This window comes from Dreissena polymorpha, chromosome 9, assembly GCF_020536995.1.
Source record: "Dreissena polymorpha isolate Duluth1 chromosome 9, UMN_Dpol_1.0, whole genome shotgun sequence".
Lineage (NCBI taxonomy): Eukaryota > Metazoa > Mollusca > Bivalvia > Myida > Dreissenidae > Dreissena > Dreissena polymorpha.
Window position 1 is genome coordinate 24,472,894 of NC_068363.1, and position 26,396 is coordinate 24,499,289.

Here is a 26,396-nt window from a genome sequence, read left to right on the forward strand (position 1 = left end):
CCACGTTTGTGTAATGTGATAAAAAAGCACAAGCTGCATGGACAGAAATTCTACTTATTTTGCAACATAAGACAATTTGATTGACATTCATCATTCTTTTATCGAACGGGTGTATGCAGTTTTATTTCATGATGTGGTAAGCAAGCAACTCTTTAAATATTTCTATTGATGTCTGCAAAGCGAAACAACAACAACAACAACAACAGCCACTAAGTCAATATATATTTAATTGGAAAAGACATTATACCATATTGACAAATAACGAGCCTTACAATATTATTTCATGCACTTATTACAGTAACTTCAATTATAAACTACATCAATTATAGTTAAGTAAAAATTATTTTCAAGTTTTCGAGAAAGATTGGACTGCTATTGCTCGTGTGTTAAAGTCAACGGGTACTATTTGTAAGGATACATAAAATCCGATAATAACGTAATTTTGCTGTTTATGTTATATGTTCAGTTATATCTTGTAAAATTATCTGTATGTGCATGCAATAAAACATAAGCACGTCATATGGATAAAGCTTAATTAGTTCCGGCTCGGTAATCAATTATTCAATGTGTAAATAACTGTCTTGTGCGAAACCACATACACATACTAGCACGATGTGTTGTTTCTGTAGATTGTTTTTACACTGAATGTATATAAATATAATTACATGTTATATATAGTAACCACCAAGTTTAATTAGATGTGAGTTACTTCAACAAGATCATTCACAAAGTATATACAGAAAAGCTTATTGTCAAACCTTTCTTATTTGATCACACAGTCGATCTTACTACAATTTAGTTTTAAATTTTGCTGATGATACGTCTCATTAAATTCGGGATGGTTTAACGATGGAGTATATTTTACACATAGCGGCAGACATCCCACTAGTTATATTCACGTCGTAAGCAGGTAATTTGCAGGTAAAGGTTTGTGTAAACGCTTATAAATCGCTAAATGTATACACATCTTTGCTGTTAAAGGAAAATGTCAATCTTTAAGTACACCAAATATCAAATAACCTTTAGCATGATTATCCTTACAAATTGTTATTATTATCAGCATAAAAAACTACCCTCTTAATATTATACGATTACAAACCTGTCCTGTCATTGTTTAGACGTCGGTATATATGTATCAATTTACTTATTTGAATAAGAAGGTCGTCGGTTTTTCGCAGTTAAATGACATGTCTGAATTTGAAACGAATCAATTTCAATTTTAAAGATAATTCGGTTAAAGTGAATATCAAACTCGACTCCTATTTTGAGATAATATACATTAAGCATCTCACTTATATCCAACCATATGCTATAGCTAAGATTAAAGCGCGTACATATCGACTGATCTGGTATTATTACACTTTGTTAATGCAATACGACAACAATACTTTACTAAATAAGCATTTATGAACGGATCAGTCAAATATAATTTAAAATTTTAATGGAAGCAGCCCCATATTTATGTTTGGGTTTCTAACATTGAAAGGTCTAACATAATAAAACAACTAACTGACCTTCTATGATCATTTCGCTAAGGATCTTAAAACATAGATCAAGGTCGAGAGGTATATATATATCTCTCTGTAAACCGATATAAATATGAAGAATTCCTTCTTATCCGTTCATAACGTTTTGTACATACAAACTCTGAAGCGAGTCGGTCTATATGATTAAATTACGGCGGCTTGCGCTTATAATATATATTTAGCTTAAGTTGATATCATGGAACTATATGGTATCAAGGCAAATCTGAAAATATTAGTTCATAACAAAACACACAAATGCACAATGTTCATGAAATAGTTTGCGTTCCGTGCGTTACTGGCCTTGTCATATATGTTACAATATAGTAGCACATAGAAATACGTTGTTGTGAATAATTTTATAAGTATCTAACATACTAATTCATACTAAATTACCAACTTATGCGATTTTTTAAATACGATATTTTATCAATTCAGGTCCTTATGTAGACGTACCCATTTCAAGATTGTGACTACAAGAAGTTAATTACAGTTCAATCGCAGTGTTTTCTTCAAATCTCCAAAGTGCAAGTATACTTGCAGACTAATAACTTCGTTTTTACTTAGTATGTATTTTTAGGTAGCATTTATCATTAATGTATTGCTATATATAACAAAATAAATATCGTTTGCATTATGGTAAGTATAACGACTAAGGAAAAAAATCAGTCAATGGCATACGTATATGTACGGAATGTATGCTTAACAGTAAATAAAGAAATACAAAAAACAGTTTTCAGTTCATGTTTAGGACGTAAGTCAAATGAAATATCAGCACCAATTGCATGCTATTAAGAGGCAGCGGTTAAAATTGATGTGTAAACATCATTTTACGGTGGTAATTTCAATGAGTTGATATCATAAACAGTTGTTAAATTATCAATTTAGCAAACACAGTGCCGCTTAAAATGCAAAGACATCAAGTGCCAGTAAAAATGTATGCTAAAAATAAAAATGCACCATCAATGCGTCAATATCTTCAAGAGACCGCGTCAGCACCATGCAATTAAATACATGTACTTAAAAGACAGTGTAAGTACCAATATAGTTACATCCTCAAGAGACAGTGTCAGAAAAATATAGTACCATCCTCAAAAGACAGTGTCAGTATAAATGTAGTACCATCCGCAAGTGACAATGCCAGTAAAAATGTAGTTACATCCTCAAGTGGCAATGTCAGTACCAATACAGTAATATCCTCCAAAGACAGTGTCAGAAAATAATGTAAAAACATCCTCAAGAGGCAGTGTCAGTACAAATGTAGTGGCTGCCTCAAGAGACATTGTCAATGTCAATGTAGAAATGTCACGAAGAGGCAGTGTCAGCAAAAATGTAGAAACATTCTATCTCAACCGACAGTTCCAGTTAATTGTAGTAAGATCCTAAATAGGCACTGTCAGTTAAAACGTATTAACATCCTCAACAAACAATGCCATTACCAATTTAGTAGCAATCCCAAAAGAAAACGGACGTACAAATGTTGTAACAACCTCAAGAGGAGGTGTCAATACAAATTATTCGCAACATGGAGAAACAATTTGATGCAGTTATATCCTCAAGAGACAGTGTCGGTACCGATGCAGTAACATCCTTAAGGGACACAGTTTCAGTGTCAAAACCAATGTGGTTATATCCTAAAGAGACAGATTAAGTACCAGACAGTAACATCCTTAAGAGACAATGTCAGTACAAGGCAGTAACATCCTTATCAGGAATTATCAAACGATCCTCAAACGATAGTGTCACATTAAGCAGTTACCTCCTCTAGAGACAGTGTCCGTTTCAATGTAGTAACATCCTTAGGGTTCCGTGTCAGTACAAACGGATTAATACCCTCAAGGGACAATAAAAGTAGAAATGAAGTAACATCCTGAAACGACAGTGTCAGTACAAATGTAGTAACATCCTTAAGATCAGTAAAAATGTACCCATATACTAAGTAGACAGTGTCAGTACCAGACAGTAACATCCCCAACAGACAATGTCAGTACCAATAAAGAACATCCTCAAGAGACAGTATCGGAATCAATGTAATAACTTCCTTTACATACAAATACAGTACGCATGCAGTAACGGATTCAAGAGAAAATATACGGGCTAAGTAGTAATCTCCTCAAGATACAATGTCAGTTAATCCGGCAGAAAATGGCATATACCCGACAGGTTTTGAGAAACCCAAGATGGCGTCCAAGATGGTCATCGTTTTCAGCATTTTAATGTGTATGGTTATATAGTCATGACTGTATCCATTATTTGTTATATGTCCAGCCTAGAATAGAATGATATTATGCTGGTTAATGTTTTGATAGTGAATTATTCGAAATCAAATTCAAGATTATACGCAAGATGGCTGGTAATATGACCGCTTAATCAAATAATTGCGGTTAACATTCCATCTCAATACATTGAATCGAAATTTCATCCTATACAAACTAAATAATTGTATTTCTGAATGGTATTTTGAAAAGAGCATTCAATATTACCCATTTAAATACCGTAAATGTATTATTTTACCTTAACATGAAGAGATTACAGACAATGAAACTAAGAAACCATTATACATATTCAAAGGTACTGCATAAAGCACTAGGTGCTTACATAATGTACATATATATTTAAGCACAATTTTTTTTATATACGCCGGGTAAGCTTGGGCAACGCAAATAAATTAATTATAATAATTAATTATGTTCATAATACATTAAATAAAAAGTTACAAAAAATATTTCCATTTGATGAGTGAAACGTGTTTAACGATTACTTGTGTGGTCAGCGGGAACTTATATGGCAAATAATGGTTGGAAGAGTTGCTTGAGTCAACATTTGCTGGAATCCCCAAACTCCTAAATGGGAGAAATGTCCACATAATTTACGGACTCTGCGAATAGTGACTTGTTTCGCAAGGTATTCACAAAGAAGTATTTTCAGACATTAGATCATCTAGAAACGTAACAGCAAAGCATCTGACAATCGTACGTCTAAACTGTGGGTTGATTGTTTGATTAAGGCATTATGTCTAATATGATCGAGCAGAAAAAGAAGTTGATTGACTTTTGCACTAGGCATCAGTTAAGCTCATGCTACATATCCTCTTGCCGCTGCACACCCAAACTACTTGAGATTCGGCCGAGGTATAGCCATGTCAAGAATGAAATTGAACATTTAAACATGAAACTCTCAAGGTTTTCATCTGAGAAAAATTATCAGAGCCAATTTAGTGGACAAGGGTGAACAACACAAAGAATAAACGTGGAAAAAAATACAGATGCTAAGGATAAAGCAAGTATTCGGAAAAAGTTGACAGACGGTATTAGTCTGTTGGATGCAAACAAGCATCCACCAAGTCTAGTGTTCATTGTGACTGGAACAAAACAACCACTGCCTGTTCATGTGAACAAAGCAAATCATATTGGTGAAACCCAAATGATGGGATTTGGAAATTTATGGCCGCACAATTGTTATGGGTCAAAATCTAAAAAAGTTGAAACCCAGATTACCAGTATGTCTAGAAAGCTTATTATGATTGCATACACCAAAGTGTTTGACATCAATACGATTTATTCAAGAGTGATCGGCTTATAAACTAGTTTTAGGAAAATTTATGTTTACCATATACTTAACTATGTATTTGCTCCATTACCTACTGTTATGTTTACCAATAAGGGGAAGTCAGAATACGAACAAACAAATACAACATTTAGGTGATGAAGAATCAATTTAATGTAGAAGTGTCTGAGTGGCACATTCACCGGCCCTTAAAATGAACTAAAAATGACTACATGTATATTGACAAGTTTAAATATTATATAAGACAAAATATGAATATATGTGATGTCAAAATAATGTGCCTGATACAGAGGAATGAATATAATAAGACAAACCCTTTTGGCAATCAGAAAACACTCTTTTACCCATTACAGTAAGAAGCATCAAATGTTGTGCTAAGCCCCACTCAAAGTACTAAATCTTATAAAATGTGAGGGTATAAGCCGTAGCCAATGATCAACACTTCGGTTCTCATGTTATCACGACCGACTTCCATGTACTATCTTTTCCGCTGTTCAAAAGGTTCAGGTTGACATATTTAAATTTAAAAATGCTAAGACAAACATACCCGTTAAGTAGAGTTCATTGTCGATTAGAAAGGAAAGATGGATGACACTAGCGAATTGGGAACTGATATTATATTTACATAAGGACACCACTCTCCGCTAGACCACAATTCGCAACAAGAGCTCAACTAGTTTACATTGTAATTTATTCCATAATGGTTGAAAAAATGTGACCTTATCATGATCTTCGTGAACATATGAATGACATGACATGTATATTATGGTGTTTCAATTGATATATAATGTACGAAGTTTTTGGTACTGTACACACAGATAATACAGAGCGCTCCCCTCATGGTCAAGATTAGGTCGATATGATCTTGTTATGCTATACTCTGAATATGTTTTATTGGAATTTATTCAATCGAACACTTAATAAAAACTTAATTGCTATAAATTGTCTTATTTTTACATATTCATTATTCTTACAGGCATGATTTTCAATTTAGGAGCAATTTTCGAGCAGCCAAATCCATACTGGCAGCCATTTTGGACGCCATCTTCATTTTTTGTTTATATTTCACACGTTTACACTTCTTTATTCATATTTCACATGTTTAAAAACATCACAATGACATTATGATACATTAAATAATGCATATGTATTTGTTTATATAACTCAAAACGAAAGTGGCCGCCATCTCGGACGCCATCTTGAATTTCTCGTAACCCCCAAACATACCAGCCCGGCATCATTTGAATTCTTTATCAGTAACATGTCCCCTACCAAAAAAAAAATTACTATACACCCCAATGTTGGGTTAAGTGAAAAATTGCCACTTTTCTGCCGGACTAAGTGTAGTAACTTATTCTAATGACAATGTCAATACCAATTCAGTAACATCTTCAAGAGAATAACGCGGTATATTGTTGATTTTATGTAAGCGAACCAATATTGTTTAACAATCGTCCAAGTCAGGAGTGTTATTCGCTTGCTGAATTTGTAAAAACAAATAGTTTAATATACGAGAATTCATTTGCAAAATTTGCATTCTATAAAACTGTTAAGAAGTCCAATTAATGCTAAGTATTATTAATCGAAGAAGTTCCTTAAAAAGTGTAATTGTAATTTCTATTTAATAAAATAAAGCCACGGTTGAACTATAAATACATATTTAAAACACAGCTCTACAATACTTCTTATTATTTTACATATCTGGTCATTGTATGTATGTACGCGTAGATAGCGAAATACGTCAATATATTCTGATCTCAACAGTGTATAATGTGCAAAGTCATTCTCAAACTTAGTTAGTTTAAACCTATTTATTTTAGCTCGATTGCATCGAAAGCCTAAGGCTTATATAAACGCTCTCGAGTCCGTTTCCGTTTAATCAGATCAAACTTAGTCACGTGATCTGCTTAATTAAATTCAGACACGTCCACAGTCTCCGTAAAATAATACTAGATATTTTCCTTGTTTTTTTAAGAAAAACGGTTAACGATGTACTATGTATTCCTTGTAAAATATCGCTTCTTAATATGGGACATTTATAATATTTCGGTTTAAAAGTGTACTCGTTTATTAACAAGCTGTTTTCAACCACGCTTATAACCCAAATTAAGTTACATGGCAGGTAGGCATTTCAACTTAGTGGACAGAAATAGCGACATTAATATGTTCGAAGAATATCCGGAATTTCAAAACACATATTTGCCATTTCCATACAAAATTGACCTTCAATAGATTCTCACTAATGACATTCGCTATGTGTTCATTACTTATCTGTATTTTATTCAACTAATAATCTTCAATATATCTATATACCTATTTTTCCATTTACAAACACTCATCATCAGTGATTTTCATATCAAATATTCATATTCGACTTTGTATACAGTAAACCACTTGACATGTAATGACAGACATGGTGGCCATAATACTATGCCACCTTAAATACTCTTTTGTTTATACTGACTCGAGTTGTATTTAGAGGCTATACACTCAAAGGTGTTTGTTACACAATATTGTTATGTGTCCTGATTGCTCAAATGTATATCACGGAATACCATGAGAATAATGACTCTTTTACACATGATAACCAGTATTACATAACATAATTTACTTGCTTGAAAGCCGATTACATGAGTATCTATACTTTCTTGCATGTGAATACGATGAGAGTATACTCTCTTAAACGTTACTACTATGAGCACCACGAGGTTAATTGGAAGCAAATAACATATTGTAACTTGATGTATTGTGAATTCTATCAGAATGTAGACTCTTATTAGTCATTTGAAGCACTACTATGACATCATTGCCTGAATAAGCATCAATGTGTAAATCAAAGGTGATATAAAATCAACAAAGCCCTAAATAATTGTTTGAAGAAAGGAGTTATATATTGTTAAACGCCGTCATAATACCGCTTTAGCTAGTGATTCTTCAGTGGAGTAAAATACTTATCGCATACCAAAATAACTGCTTTGGAGTAGTTGCTTTATATTGAACATTGTCCATGTTAATTTGGTTTGCTAGTTTAAGCCGGTCTACCCCGGTGTATCATTCACAAACATAATTGCAATGTACATATCAAGAACCGTGTGAGCTCCTATTACATGACTTCAATATAAATCGACATTCGCCTGGGCTCACTGCATTCAACAATGGTAGACGGAATGTGATCTATCGTTATGTATTCGTAAAGGAGTTGTGTTCGCGGGTATGTTAACGTTTTTATATGAATTTAAATCTATGAAACATTTAATTTTATGTAATTTTGCCACAGTTATGTTCAAATTCATAGTATTTTAGAAGCTTTTAAATTTTGATATGAGAACTTGAGTCTCAGTGTTTGCTATATTAAATGTGTATTGTTATTGATGCCCATAATGGAAAGCTCAAACTAAATAAACATGTATTTGAGCCAATTTTGTTTTGTTGGTAAGTTTATAAAAAATGACAGTTGAATAAAAAATATTAACTTTGTTTTCATATTTCATTTAACGATAATACATAATATATAATATCTTATCAAAATTCGACAGACAATTGTTTATAAAGTAAATCATGACAGTGCGAACTGTAAAAGTACAGAATTTATTGAATCTTAAAGCACATTTGTTTAAGTCGTAATCCACAGCACTACTTATATATCATATGGATCCCATTTGTAACATAACATATCAATGGCGTGTAACATATAAAGTACAAAGTATATTACAAGCATATGTAATTCATTACATGCGTTAAAACATCATGCTAATACTAAAAAATGAATCATACGATCATTAACTTGGTTTATCTTAATGTAAAATATCATGCTTTACACTTAGGCATGTTTTGTCAATGACTCTTCCTTCAAGACACTGCATTCTACAGTGAAAGCTAAGAATTATGTATTTATAACGGATCAGTCAGAGTACATACAGTTTGTTTCATTTTCAAAACAAAGCAACTTAAAATTAACTTCCCATGACTGTTAAAATGCTCAAGTGTTAGATGATTAACATGCTTTGTTTGTTTGGTCATACATATTTTCTTTTAGAGGACATTAAATAAGCCAGTTTAGCGAAACTAAAGACGTGAAGGTGCTGCTATTGTTATAGTTAACTGCATGCATGGCTAAACCTATGTTTTACAGTTTTGAATTGATATCAGGTTAGGTGTTTTTTACTAAAAAATACCTATTTATTAATTATCACTTTTTATTAAGATCGCCAATTCAGGGAAAGGTGTGCAATAATCACCAATGTAATAATTTATGTATTTGCGACACTTCTTTTTTAAATAAGAATTGTGAAAGTGTCAAATTATAAAGCAAATGCGCGTGAATGACCCGATGTCATCCATGACACATAGCTACACCCAGCCTTATGTTTCATTTAACAACGTTATCTAAGATGTAAGCAAGCTTAATATTGATCGGCCGAACTTGTATATGCATTCAAAAAAAAGGTCATGCGAGAGTGCAAATTATGTTGCGAGACCAGAGTTTCCCTACTCGTCATTCCTCAGTCCCTTCCATAATCTCGCCTTCGATATTTTTTATTTCTCCCAGCTTCTGTCATATTGTGTGCAGTCTTAGCTGGATACAAATATATTATTATATCAAATCGTCTTCTTCTTCTGACCCCTCGGTTCTCTGTCTGCTTGTATATATCTTGATTGAACATAGTCATTACTATCTGCATTATGAAAGTTTTCGTCTATACTCTACAAGCTATCATTAACTGTTAAATAAGTTGTTACACAGTGATTGGTTTTCAGCTGTTGAGAACTATCTTGTTTCATATCATAATTTCTTCTGTTTTACCATTCAAATGCAATTGCAAACTCTACATTGCAGTCAAATGGTCATTCATGTATGTTATATGCCCTTTTAGGATTATTTGCTACTACACGTTTGGCAACTGACTTTAAGGAGTAAGTGATACAGTCTTATTTGCGATGTGATCATGTTCATCTGCCAGCTTATTGGTTTCAGGTAAAATAGTAAATTCTTCAATTTGTTTGCTTTCCAATCTGGAATAGTGTATTTGTCAGCGCCTGTTTGTGTGGACGACGCTGAGTTGTGAACATTTATCAAGCCATTCCCTATAATGGTGTCATAGGTGTTGTATCATACCTCGTAACCCATCATTTTATACTTACACTGACAATACCCTTAATTCATAAATGTAGCAATAAAACAACGAAGTAAACATATATAATAACGCGTACTACACTTTATATAATCAATCCTGCATATCAGGGACACTTCACCATCATAAATCCGTTGGTTCGTTGTGATAAAAGCATATATAAATGTATATGCACCTTATCATGTCAAACAAATTTGTAATTCAATAATTAGCATCCATTTTATACGAAAGGATGAACGCCCATGATTTCCATTCTATCTGAGTAATCACCCTTTGCCACAAAGACACAATCGTTCAGATTATAATTTCCCATATGTGCGTTCAGTAGTACTTGTTATTACTTCAATCTTCATGTCAATGGATCAACGCTTTGATAAAGCACATTGGATAGAATTACGCTTACTGGACCGTTAAACTGTGTATGTCCCAATTCGTATTCATATTCAATTGTCTACCTATGAATGTCATTTTACAAAATGATTTAGTCTGCTTTGTCTAGTGCCGCTTAAGTAAAGCACAACTAGCTATCACTTACCAAATAATTACAGTACAATGTTAGCTTTGTTTTGAACAAAGGCGTTATTAATGTGTACGGCTAGTTTCAAAAGGTGCATGCATTCGTACCATTTGAAGGCATATGTCGAATAAACATTTCTCCCGCCATGCGTTATCCTATTATAATCAATTGAGCGCACTCTATTCATAGAGGTAAACAGACGGGTATCTATTGCTATGCGCGCATATATGTTTTCTAATTTAATAACTTCTTTGTTGTTACCGTTAAACGGTTAAAATGACTTACAAATAGCTTCGAAGGAAACCAGTTTCCACTTGTCAAAACTCGTAATCGGTTAAACATGTTTACTTTTACATGTTGTATTTCATTAAATGATAACAAAGCATATATTATTACTTACTTTTATGTAGCATGCAGTTTTCAATATGGTTCATTATTTTAATTATACATTATCAACGTACAATCAACTTATTAATTTATTTAATACATTGACGCTCATTTTTTCAGAGTTATAATGCATTTCACATGGAACTTATTTTTAACAACACAGATGAATGACCTGTAAAATAGGAGCATATTGAATTCAACGCTTACATTAGAAACACATCGTGTAATCTACATAATACAACATCACAACATGAAACATTGGTTTATCTTTTTTTTCAAAATCGTACGTAAGTTTTATACAATTGTGTTTTGTAAACAGGTCTTTTTAAAGATATATTTACCAACAATAATTGTTGTTTTAGTCTGCATCTTAATATATTTATCAAAACTAATTTGTTTGTGTTTCATAATCTTGGCGTAGCCAATTAATTTTAGCTGTCCATAACGCTTTTAATGATCTAGTGGTATGTGATGAACGTTTGTTGTTTGTTCGGTTGCACACATTTTCGTGTCCGGAACTCGTTAAGCTCAGAGTTTAGAGCCATTGGTACGGTAAACCTGATACTGTACATGTGTTACACATTCTAATTTGTAACTGGACTTAAATCACAATGCAACAATAATACCGTGCATGTTTTCTGACAATCATTTAATTAAATTTCGCCGCTTAGTCAGTTGAAAGTTTGTATGTTAACAAAACTTATGAATTACAAATATTCAATTTAGCATAATAATCGACAGAAAGCTTTTAACTGATCTGATTTTAATAAGTTTACTCATTTCACACGTTAAAATGTTGTCTTAAACTTGACAGAAAGATTTCAAATACTGATGTATCGGCATATTTGAAATGAATTGTGTGTTGTTTTTTTAAGTTTTGATCGCGTTTATGTAACGCTACGGCTTCATTTCGACTACGTTAATTCACCATATGTAAATGTATCGTATTGTAGATATATTGTGTCTTTGAAATAGATACCCCACTAATTGTTATATATATTGTCGTTCCAATTGGGTTAGGATTAGGGTTAAACCCTAACCCTAACCACGACCCTATTCCAATCATCAATACATACTATATTGTAAAGTTGATGTTTTATAAAATATATACGTTTATTTCGTCACAAGGAGCAACGGCAACTACTGTAGTTAGAGTACTGTATGTTTAGATATAATTCATAACGCATACTGCACACTGATATTTTCCAAGGTCCCTCTAGTTATCGAGATTGTCAATTATATGTATATACGCCAAGAGTATATGATTATCGTACACATTGTGTATTATTTTAATATTACCAATGTCCATTTAAATGAATATCAAGGCTCATGACAATAAATATTCAGTGTGTAACGCATACCGCTTTAAAGTGTTCATTCCTTTACTGAATTTATTGCATTGGTTGATCATGAATATGCGTACTTTCATATTTATGTTTTAAACTTAGCTTTTCACGTAATCTTGCCCATCTGCCTCGTTGTATACCGCATAGCAGGTAAATACACATTGATACTAATGATCGTTATTAATGTTACAAAAGCTGCGGTCTGGTTGAATAGCACGTTATAATTCTTAAAGGTATTCAGAGCTTTAAACGCAATTCTTAAACATTCCCACATCTGTGTGTGTTTGAGCAGTGCAACAGTACACGGTTATTGAGCTATCATCGCACATTCAATACAAAACAAACACAATAAATGGTTCGACGCTAACTATTTACTATAATTTGCACACACTAACACAATTTAAGAATAGTTTTTTAACCAAATGTAGACCACATCACAAAAGTCATTATTATAATCAGTATCAGTTTAGCATCATATCCATTTTTAAAAGTCAGGAAATAACTTGTTGTGCATAGTTAAATGTGATTGATTACTTTTATAGTTGTATGCCTCGTTTTAAGGCGCAAATTTAAATGTTTGCATAGTAAAATTACTTGTATATTAAGCCAGTTATTAATGTACACATAATGCTTATAAAAACAATATATTTTAATTAATATATAGTGAATCATGTTATTTTTTAAGAATAACATATAATGTATTACTTATGTTATTTTACTTTTACTCTAAATGGTAGTTGTTTCAGTTCTAGTTGTCGAATTTATTTAGTTTGTAATTGAGAAGGTCCTTTTAAACAAAAGTACGATATTGGTTCCTAAATAAACGTTGGTGTGTAGACACTATCTTGGAAAACTTGGTTTCGTTGCATATGATTCAACGTTTGGTTTTATGTGAAATATATATTTGTAACATAAGAAAATAAATATCATGATATCATAAAAAGACAAGTTATCAAAATCACCACAGTCCTAAATAAGCGGTTGAAATGAACACAGTACCGATTGAAATGAACACAGATCTAAATAAGCGGATTAAATGAATGGTACGATAAAGTAAAAACGCCTGCTGAATACTGCTTCATCTAGAGACCTTTTTGTAAAACAACACAATTATCGCATACAAAATAATTGCTTTTCGTAACCTTAAGTAACATAAGTATTATGTTTGTTTTGAACAATTCCTTTGTTAATATATGCGGATTGTTAAACCGAGCCACTCCTTTGTATCGTGTAAGGTTATATTTCAAATATTCAGATCAAAAGCCATGCGTGCTACCTGACTTCAATATAACTAATAATCAGCCCGGGTTCACTGCATTCAACAGTTTTAGCCGGTCGTGTATATGTCGTTAAGAATTCATAAATAAGTTGATTGTTAGCGGGTAAGTTATTTTTTAATCTTTAAACTAGAGAACGTTAAAGTGTGTTTAATTGTACCACAGTTTATGTTCAAGTTCAGAGTCAATTTGATGCTTTTAAAATGTGATATGAGAATGTTTAACGTTAAGTTAAGACCTGAAACTGGAGTTCCAGTATTTGTCATATTATTTTGTTTTGTTTTTTTCGGTGTCCAGTATAGACAGAAAATCGAAATTAAATATTAACTTTTTTTATTATTTCATTAACTGATAACACAAAATATATTATCACTTATCATAATGAAACAGACAGCTGTTAATAAAGTAAGTTATGATAGTGCAAAATGTCAAAATACAGAACATCATTTATTGAATATAAAAATAACATTTTTTTTTATTATAAAACCACTTCACTACATATATATATAACATGGAGCCCATTTTTCAACAAAATAGGTCCCTTGCTTGTAACATATAAGCATTTTGAAATCACAACGTGGGTAAAAACACATCATTTTTATATAATTTAAATAACATAATAAGAGCATAAACTTGGCTTATCATAATGTAAAATCTCATCCTATAGACTTGACATGTTTCGTCAATGGCTCATTTTTTAAGATACTGCAGTATACAGTGATTGTTAAAAATTATGTATTTATTACGCATACGTCATAGATTAGACAGTTTTTTTCAGTGTCAAAAAAAAGCAAATTGAAAATAACTTCCCATGACTTTTAACATGCTCTAGTGTTATATCTTTTATATTTGTTGTTTGTTTGGGCATGCACATTTCCGTTTAGAGGACGTTTTAAGCTTAAAGAAGCCAGTTTAGCGACAATAAAGAAATGAAGGTTACTGCCATTGTTATACCATATTGTATAGATCGCTAAACGTATGTTTTACTTATTCCAATTTACATTAATTAAAAGTAATCTTTACGTAAAAGAAATATTAATAGAATATTTACTTTTGTATTAAGCTCTATAATCCAGTGGAAGGTGTGAAATAATCGACTTGAGAGTATTTTGTTTTTATTTTCGACGCTCTTTTTCATTGTTTTTAATAATAAATTTGAATACGGCAGGTAATGTGAAAGCAGACCACATTATAAATCGTGTATTCAAATTATAACGCAAATGCGCATGAATGACCTGATGTCATAAACGGCATAAAGTTATACCCGTCCAGCGTAATCTAAGAGATTTAAGCGCGCTACATATTGATCGGTCCAACTAGCACGTGCTTTTTAATTAAAGCAACAATTATGTTGCGAGACCAATTGTTTCCTACATGTCTTTTTTCAGTCTCTTCCATAATCTAGTCTTGTTTTTATACATTTCTCCCAGCTTATGTCGCATGTTTTTTTCAGTCCTAGTTGGATACAAATATATAATTATTTCAAAACGTATCAATGACACGTTTATATTCTGGTACGACCTACTGTACAAACCGTTCACCCAATCTTGAACAGAAGCGCGCGTAGAAGAAGGTTGAATATGTGAACTGAGAGATTTATAAAAGCGGGGCAAAGGTCGTGTTCAAAACGTAAGATATTGTATATATCCTGATTCGCAGTTAAACTGATCTGCTCAGTCAGAAGACGTGTACCCATCTGAAGATGTATAGCACGCTCTCACACCTTTGTAATTATTTGGGCGAAATTGTCACTGTGTGGAGTGTTTTACGATTCTATGCTTGCGGCGGTGGGTTCAAACAGCACAACTCAAAGTACGATAAAGAAAAAGGGTTGTTAAATAAATAATCATAATAAGGTAGAATGCACACACTTTTCTCACGGTTAAGTGGGTAACATAGGTAAACTGGAATTTTTAGACTTTCGCAAGCTTATGCATGTAAGAAGACAAACAAACTCATACTAATATTAGTAGTATTTGTCTCATAAGACGATAATAACGATACATGTAGATGATCGACCTACAGTGTATCATACAAATGCATATCCTGTAACATATGGAGTATTGCTTTAACATAAGATCCTGCACCGTTACATTTTAGTGAATTACTATGTGCACGTTCAAATAAAGCTTTAAGACTGTGACACGTTCAAATGCATTAACCTATCTACATAAATACAAATAGAGACATTGTTTGTCCAAGTTTTACGTTTCGATTTTATTCATAAACTCATCCTTTTAAAAAAACATGAAAGAGAGTAATATGTGTAATCGGTTGAGTGGTTGTACGCTGTATTGCAAAGATCATGAACGTTCGAAGGCCGCAATACACAATAACTCGTCAATGTATGTTCAATTGTAATATGAAACACGATAGTGCCGTTTTGTAAATCAAAAATCAATTAAAAGTACATATGCCTGAGCCTCAGTACACCGTGATATACTGTCAAAGAATACGTTTATTAACTATTATATAACCTATGCATGTTAACCAAATTTAAAGTTATTTCAAGCAGATGTCTTTAATAATATTTAAATCTAAAATGACATTGGTAAAATGGACGTGTTCTACTCATACTATATTTTTGTTGCGAGCGACTAATTTCTTTAATAATCGATTAGTAATACTAAGCCCATCTTTGGTAATACATTATTAAATATGAGTTTTGCAAACATTAAAATCACATTTGATTTATTGACACACTATTAGTATAGTCATATAAATTACTTATTTTATAGATAGTTCTTACACTTTAATTGGGCAAAACATCGGGTAAGAATAAAACCAGTTTTGTTCGATGCAACATTAAACCGCTGAAATCAAAACACAAAAACAGCAATTTTTCCAGATACCGATGCTTGCAAGTACTTTGAATGTCGGAACACTCAATTATTCTCGCTTCCGAGCCCAATTCAATAATTTTCAACAACAAACTTTCACTTTACTGGCAATTCGAGTTATTCAAAAACGTTTATTTCTGTTGAGAAACATCGTTAGTACCAGACTGTAAACTGGTGCTCAAATGATAAGACTGTTCAAGAAATCGCAATTCACGTCCGCCGTTATTAATTTCATCCGAAAACGGCAACCGAATCTAAAAATATACATAGAATCTGAATTTATGTTTAACATTCTGGTTGCAATTTACAAGATATCTGAATTTTACAAATTTGAGTTAATGTAGCAACAACTAAAATCTGACAATAAGTACGACACTCAAAATGGTGCTCTCGCACTCAATATGAATTTATCCTTGACCTTGGTATAAAAGGTTGACGTGGAGCCTAACTGGTGTTTTTCCAGATGTATATATCGAGTTTTTTTGGACCCTATCCCAAGAAATATTCTTTTATGAGGATATTGCGATGTTTACGTACTCGTTTAAAGGTATATTTCGGAACATTTTGGCTTGTGAATATTTATTTTGATATAAATAGGGATGTATATAAATTGATAGTGTTTACAGTTTTATTTGCTGAATTTATAATGTGGAAATACAAAACTACATTTCTCACAATTGGATGTCGTACTTAAACACAAATAAAATATTAAGGAAACATTATTGCTGATGAGACGGAATAAAAGATTGTAGATTTACATCTTGCAGTAATTTAACCTTTATGGTGTCGGCTAAGTGTCTGTTTTTGTAACATGTTACAATGCCATCGAAACATTATTTTTACTGCTTGAATTGTTTCCCGAAATGATGTATTTTGGACGGCGGAATGTTTTGTGCATGTTTTTGTAAAATATGACCTGTAGAGTGGTGTTAAAGATTTTAATATAGTTTTATTATTATAACAAAAGAGAAGTTCATTCACTTAATTTGGCAAACTCTCCAATTTATTCGTATACTTTTGTTGTCCACTTAATGTTGTCAATAAGTGTCGGTATGTTTTAAAACTATAAACACCACACAACAGGTAAACCCACCTTGATTATAATGACTGATATTAATGTAACACAATCTGCGGCCATGTCGAATAGCACAAGATTCGCCACTTTCGTATTCAAAGCTTTAATTGGAATTCGTACAAATGTTCGCGTCTGTATATGTTCGCTCTATGTAGCGGGACAAGGACGCATTGGTAATGCACAAAAAAATGTTGATGTATACATAATGGAACATTGTATACGTTACAGAATAAGATGCAATCGAAAATTGCACATAATGTAAGCGACATTAACGGACATGTTGATAGTGCGATTATTGCAGTAAAATACATTATCCGAATGCTTTTACTTCTAACCATTGTTTACAAAAATCAGTCTACTATATCAGTTTAAGTGTTTTTTTAACATGTTTGGAGAACTGTATTTATTATGTAATTGTGTCATGAACATGCAGTTGTTGTAGCTGTAGATTGGTATTTCGTATATGGATAGTTACATAGAGAATAATAGGTTAGTGTTGATTATAGATCAGGTTTATCATGCGAGGCTTAGAAAACAAAAAGCACGAGCCTTGGCGAGTGCTTTTTCGTTTTCGTGCCGAGCATGATAAACCTGATCTATAATCAACACTGACCTATTATTCTATTTATCCCACTTTTATTCATTAAACTTTTTTTATTTAAACAAAATAAGTTTTCACGAGTGTTTGTCGTACTTTGATAATGACTGTAGTGTAACCAAGGTAAGTGTATTACTCCGCGTTCCAAAAATAACCGCTGATCAAATAATCATTTTTTTAAATCAGAATATCGTTCTGTAACAAAGTGTCGAGCGTTATTAATTACAATTTTAATCATATTGAATTGCAAATCTTTAAGTTTTATGATATCAATATGACATTAAGTTGTTATATACAAGGAACTACATTTGTTTACAACGTAGCCTTACACCACACACAATTCACTTTCGATATCAAACTATCGAGTCGATCACGAGGTGCACATTATTTGCTTCTTTGTTATAATATGTGGTTATTTCGTGACGAAATAACAAAGATAACTTGGATTTAAGCTACTTATATACATTAACATTTTGAATGTTGAAAGTGGCACCAAAGAATTGTGAGGCAAAGTTGTTCGAACGCTGGTGAACCGTGAAGTGACTGGGTGGGGCGAACATCAAGATCAAATTGTTCGACGGTAGACAGTGGTTGTCTAGGCTGCATTTCGGCCATAGTTTCGGTGCGTGAAGGTGTACAAGAGGAACTGTTGGATTGTTACATATACTGGACTGAGCAAGAATGAACACTTTTGCAGCTGTTCAACAGATATGTTGGAATAATTGGTTAAGGACTGGACATTTTTGTGCCCTGTTATTGCCATGGTTTCAGTGGGTGGATATTTGTATTTCGAAATTTTTGGACCAGGAATTTGCGAACTGAGTGGTTCGTTATTCTCTTGTGCTTGAGAAAGCCGGAGTCTTTTGCCATGGCCTTCAGCATCTGACCTAACTTGTTGACACCCAATTGTTGACGCAAGAATCACCGGGATGCAGTGTCATTTGTGCGTATTGCCAGGTAGAAAAGATGCTTTGAAGAAAAATCAGATGGATGCATATCCGAGTACAGCTTGTAAATTAACACAGGATTTCTTGGTCCAGACGATTGTTTTCTACGGTCAAAGGGGAGCAACTCGCACTGACTTCTTCAAAGGGGAGCAACAACATAACCTATTTGCATAGTGTTAAATTTACCTAATACTTGGTTTTAATAAAAATAAATGACAAAAAAACACGTTTTTTTGCTACTTTCCTTTGTTTTAAGGTCATTAAGATTGACAAACATTTGAGATTGTTTTTATTATTGATGCACTTGGCAAACACAGGTGACGAGGTGCGTGGGAAAAAGTAGTCCCGGTTCGGCAGTTGATGACGTCATTTCGTGCCATTGATTATAGCCTTGCCGTTGATTATAGATGAAATTTAATCAACGGGGCTTTAATCAACCGATTTCGCTGTAAAAGTGGGATAAAATCCAATAGTGGTTCCACTCTAAGTCTTGACGTGAACCAGTAAAATGTAATATTGAAATACTTTATTTTGTTGCATATAATTAACTATATCGTTTTTACTTAAAGAAACATACTTTGAACTATACGATTATGAATATCATGATATCAATTACTATCAAGTCATCACACTTCATACAATTTTGCTATGAAAGGTGCGATATGGTAAAAGGCCTACTTAGTACGGCTACAGCTATTTACTCTTTAGTTAAACATTTATATTTACAGCATACTATAGAACGGCTCCAACGAAATGGCTTTGTTAAGAACAATTGCTTTGCAAATTTGTACAGACAGTTTCAACCGACTCAATGATTTCTATTATGTAAAAGCACATTTCAAATATTAAGAACAAAAGCCATGCGCTATCCTATTACATTACCTGTATAACTTGACTTTCGCCCGGTTGCGGATTGCATTCAATTGCTGTTCACAGCCCGGTTTGTATCGATATGTATTCAGAAAGGAGTAAATAGTGCGCGGGTATGTTACATTATTTATCAATTGTTATTTTATGAAACTTGTGTTTAATCGGATTCTATTTATGTAAGCATTCTTATCATTTGCAGGCTTCACACTGTGATCTATAATCTGTGTAGTATGGTCATGAATATTAACTTCCTAAGCAAAACACATTTATGTATAAAAAGCTATTTTCAATGAATTATGTATGGTTATCGATACCTTGTGAAGAGAGTGTACACTGGGACAACATTTTTTAAGAAAATTGTTTTCGTGTGTCGGTTGATATTCTAAAATAATATTTATAATTTCATCGTTTTATTTCATTTGATGAAAACAAAGCACATTTTATCACATATCATATTGTAACCAACAGATACGAATAAAATCAATCATTACCATGGTACATGTCAAAGTACACAAAATAATTTAGTTAATACATGGACGCACCCTTATTTTAGTAATAATCCCCATCATTAAATACATTTCACTTGAAACACATTTTAACAACATATATCAAATATAAGCAAATGACATTCACTTCTCAATTACAGACTGTTCCGTCTTTAAACTTAGCAAAACATCAAAACATCATAGAGTTGGCTTATCCATTTCAAAACATTTAACATTCGACTTGTTTCGTCACCAAGTATTGCGTTCAATTGTCAAAGCGTAACCAATTGATTGTTCATGAGTATTAACATGCTCTAGTGTTTTGTGATTTTAGTTTTATGTTTGTTTGGTTAAAAAGACGCCCTAAGACCTAAAAGCAGTCAAGACACTATAACGTCACGAATGTAATTGCATTCGTCATAGTAAACTAGATCAATTACTTAACAGCGATGGCAATTCGAAAACTTATTTTAACTTACTAATTAAAGCGCAATATTTTTAACATGATCTTTGTTTGCGTATGGTTTGAACGTAAAAACCGTATGAATTATTGTTATTTATTATCACTGTAAGCGGTCTATATTGTGTTGGCAGATCGAAATATTAACTGTGTATTCAAGTTAAACAAAAACTGCGCATAAATGACCCGATGTCATTCGTTAGACATATGTGTGTCAATTCCGTTACCTTTTAGTCCCTTAGTTTGTGTTTCAAAAGAATGGAAAATGTCGGTTTCTTGAATGCATATTTTTTTCAAAAGTTTGAGTCGGACAATCGTTCACATTATTTTTGAATTTTATTGATTCAACATTTTTTATTCTTGTACATAAAACTACACTCTTCAACTGAATACAATTATACACGTTTTTACATTAATTAATCAAAAAAGACAATATCTTGTGCATTCGGAGAATAAAATTACTACTTATGTATTTTATGTTCAGGGTGCGAACGGCAGTGACAATGCTGAAAGAGGGTCTCACTTAAATTAGCACGTGCTTTGCACTATGAGCTCACGTGTATTATTAAATTGTATTGTTTAACAAAAATAAAAATAAAAATAAACAATTAAGTGATACACATTTGCATTTCTTTTTCTATAAGTAATTAACCAAACTAGTATTAATTATTTTAATGGATCTTTTATTTAATATGTTATTGTATCAAATCGTTTTGTACGTGTTTAACTTACTTCTGTCCTAGATCATTTCTGTGTGAAGCATTCTTAAGTTAGCGCGCGGTAACTTAATTATCAATGAGCGTATAGGCGTACGCATTAACCCGAGAAAATCAACAAATAGATAATGTAAATTTTAAGTACTGATAGACTTATAGTAATTTTATTTCGTGTGTTGATATGTTGATATATGAATGGGTAGTTACAATCGCATTTTCTTACAACTTTCTTCTCCAATATATATATATAATTAATTTAAAAAAACTGTTTTGAACGTTTGCATCCGACTCACACTTGACGTTAAATAATGCATCAAACCAGCATTTGTCTGACATTTATTTATTTGCTTAGCATAAATATACTAGAAGTAATACTAGTGCATGTATAGTATATATTATACCATGAGCTTCTACGTATCACGTAACCGACTTGGTTCTTTTGTATTTTGTTAAGATCATTCCATCTAATTATAAACATATTTTTTATCGTATTTTATAAGAAATGTATTGTTATTAATACGTAATATTACCGGTAAATGTTGCAAACAAAGTGATACATGTTAAAAGCGTGTAATGTATTTTAAAGCAGGTAATCGTCTTCGAATAAGTAAATATATATATATATATATATATATATATATATATATATATATATATATATATCCATTCAGAAATTCTATCAATAACAAACAATTAAATAAATTTGATAAACAGAATAAGAGATTCTTTAAAAAAAACAGTGTGCTGCTTGTGCTTGTGTCATTAAGAGTAAACAATCAAATTACACGTGCATATTAACGCGATATTGTGACAAGATATTGATAACGACACTATAAAAGAACTAATGTGCAATAAATACTAGAGTGAAAATTGCGAAATGACGCATATGTAAAATGCCTGTGCAATGACGTTTTTTTTTAAATGGTTGCACAATTGTGCATATGATGACTGGTTGGACAATAAAACATTTACATGGCTTTGTCAATGTTTAACCGAGGAGTTGCGCAAATAGCTTTAGGACTGTAACAACAACTTGTATTCTTTAACCAGACGAATTGTATATAATATTCGCAATCTATCTGAACCAATTTATATATATATATATATATATATATATATATATATATATATATATATATAATTGTTGAATTTAATAACCGTAGAGTGTGTAAATACGGTAGCATGTGTCTACCGATGTGACGTGATTGGTGTCAATTTATCAAAATACCGCCGCCATGTTTAATAACTAAAAATGGTGAGCAAGACTTTAAACCAATTCAAATAATGCATTTGTTTAAAAAGTATGTTTCATCATGTTTCAGATAATAGTTTTTTGCGAAATATCTTTAAATGCTACACTTTACAACACACTTCGAATGAGATTATTACATTTATTCATCGGAAGAAGTGCACAATCGTGCCAACATGTCTTTACTTTCAGTATGCAGAAACGCGCGTTCTGGCATAGCATGGCATTGGAATTGTAATTGTAAGACTGAAGCGCAAAAGAGCTATATTTGAGTCAAATCGCATTTCCGAGTTATGGAATATGGCCAGTGGCCTAATTTATTGTTGCTTAATATATGTGTTGTGCTATAATAAAGAATCAATGTAACCTCTTCACTTTATGAGATATAATATTTCACTAACGTTATTTAACATTCCTTTTTCTAAAGGTTGATAATTAAACGAAATTGAATGTCAGCATTATGAACTAACAAAGTTATGTTACTAGTTGATTTTCAATAAACGTAAGATAATAATTGCCATAATATATGCATTTTTGAAATACAATTTTTGATGAATCTTCATAACGGCTACAGCTAAGTTAGAAAGACAAAGAGAGGGATATTATAGTCAAAATGACAGAGCTCTAGAAATTGGTCGGTGATCTAAAACATTTTCAATACACTGTTATATACGGTTTATCTTAACTCACGAAACAAATAGATTAGTATTCCTTTCAATAGAATGTACATTGAGGAATGTAAATCGCAAGTGAAATTTTGGTAACAATAATATTAAATCTCAGTATATGGGTATGCGTGAGTTTCAATACACTTGGAGCGAGTATAAAACCATATTGGCGATGCACATATTTTCCTTACAAATATACGTGTAACAAAACTTTGAGTGTAACATAATATCGATGCAATCACGAGAACATGTTTTGTTCCTTCATGTTTCACAATGCGAATTATTCATTATAAAATATTAAATATGAATTATCTATTATTAAATGATGTAGTTGTTTATTAAGTTTATATAGTGTATAAGCTTGTCATTTTATTCGAATATTCGAAGTGTCGTTTTCAATTAAATGTCAAATCATCATCCCAACAGTCCTAAATAAGCAATGCATATGAAGACTAAGATATTTTAACAAAGCATACTTTATAGTGACACAGCTAGTTACGCTTTCGTTAAGCAAAAATAATTACGAAAATCAAAGAATTACTTGACAGTATTATATTTCGTATTTTAACGTTATAAATTACAAATATGTACGGCAAGTTTTGAAAGACCCACTCATAAGTGGCATTTGAAGGGATTTTTCCAATGTACCTGTCTTAAACAACGCCATCGCTTATGGCTACAATATAACTAAAAATTTAATTGGGCGCACACCATTTAGAAGTGGAAGACGGTCGGGTTATATATCGTAATGCATTCGTTAAGGAGTAGGTTATGTTCAGGTATGTTTTTTATTTATCATGATAAAAGTAAAATGTGTTTATATCACTTTTTCTTAAAAAAAGGAATATGAAGGTTTATGCATTGAAGCACAATAATAACATTCGTTGATATCAGAATGTATAAATTCAATTGATAACTGTCGGTTAAGTTTGAAAGCTGACTCTATTTTATGACTTCTTTGTATGTTCCGGTTACCAGTAAACAGCACTCACACAGGTCCAAAATGACTTCAAAGTTAATCAGTGTTCGTTTGGTAACTTGCAACAACTGGTTAAATATATTGATTGTTTTTATTTAATGATAACACATCAGATACTTTCACTATCCATAATCTTACATATAGTTGTCAATATCGTAAATCGTGGCAAAGGAACAACGTACACACCATCATTTATTTAATACATAGAAGCACCATTTTCACCGTAATTATCCACATGGAGCAAACGATTAACAACAAAGTTACACATAAGCACATTTCATTCTCAACATTTTTACAAACAAATCCTGCTATCTACATAGAACAAAATCACATGTGGGTTTAACGCGTTAATCTCTTTTCTTGTCTAGAGGACTCGTTTAGCTTACAGAAGCCAATTTAGCTACTATAAAGACATGTAGGTAGTGCCTTTCGTATAGTTAGCAAGATAAATTACTCTAGCTATGTGCAATTACTGCGAAACGTAATTATAGATAAACAGCGCATGTTGTTAACATATTCACTTGATTGAATAGTGTTGTTCTCAGATGGCTTGGGTTTTGTACGTAAACAACTAATTTATTAATTATCACTCTTTAATAATAACCAAAAATCGAGCGAAGATACGACTATTTCAAAGGCCGATATTTCGTGACAGATGGCAAAATTAACTGCGATTTCAAGTTATACAGTTAGCGCACATGAAACGCCCGACGTCATTCGTAATACCAAAAGTGTATATCCCGCCTTATTACCATATTTCTTTACATATTCAAGCGTTTCATATAACGACACATGTAAATGAGCTTAATATTGATTGGCCTGGTTCACATATGACTATCAATAACAATGAACTTAACGTAAGCTCGTATATCCTGTTTTAGACTGTGTTTCGTCTAGTTTAAAGTGCAAACGCTTTTACGAAGACAAGCAGAACAAACATACAAACCAGTGCGGAGTTAAATAGTGCACGTCTACTTCAAACTTGGAAATAAGCATCTTCTCAAATAAGAATTTTTTTAATCAAATGTTCAGTATGTTTGCGCTTGGCTCAAATGGCATGCGCCATCTCAATCGTAGCAATATATCTCGATAAGTTATTTAGGGTGAACATCATCAGCATCATACATGAAAAATCCAATGTTATTTTATGAATTCACAATCAAAATCAATGCATTTCGAAGGAGTAATTCGCCTTATCGCATATTTACTATTATTATATACTAGTATACTAGTGATGCATACGTTTCCAATAAAGACGTGGTTTACGTCACGCATTGTATAAAAGTACTTTAGGGTGAAGCTGAGTGCGTTCACTTTGAACTTGTATGTTTTGATTTTATTATATTAACGCGACATACGGATAAGCAATTGTTATGTTTTAATATTTATTAAGCATTGCAATAACAATTGTACACTAAACTTTTGTTACATTCACCACAATTATGATGCAACCGATTGAGTATTTAGAGCCAACCTCCGCGCAGAGCTTTGACTGGTTCCGAGCATAGCTCAATATCAACTCCCTGCCGTAATAACCAACCAGTTAATGATAGTCGAGCTAGTACAAAACATTAAGTTAATCTCATTTGATTTTGAACTGAAAAGGCCTCAATATGTACCAACATATGGCTTTTAAGGCCAACATATTTAAAGTGTACACGTTTTAGCTTTCTATGAGTGCTCAGAGGTGACACTTTGTATGGTTTATACCCATGCACGTGCCTTGTTCTTTTAAAACTGGGCTGATTTTATGTGCACAG

General features: G+C 32.3%; 1 protein-coding gene across 1 annotated transcript in view; it reads left to right on the forward strand.

Annotated features, from left to right (window-relative positions):
* Positions 1 to 26,396, forward strand: part of LOC127845917 (uncharacterized) — a 362,958-nt gene that overhangs the window by 226,746 nt on the left and 109,816 nt on the right. The window lies entirely within an intron of this gene.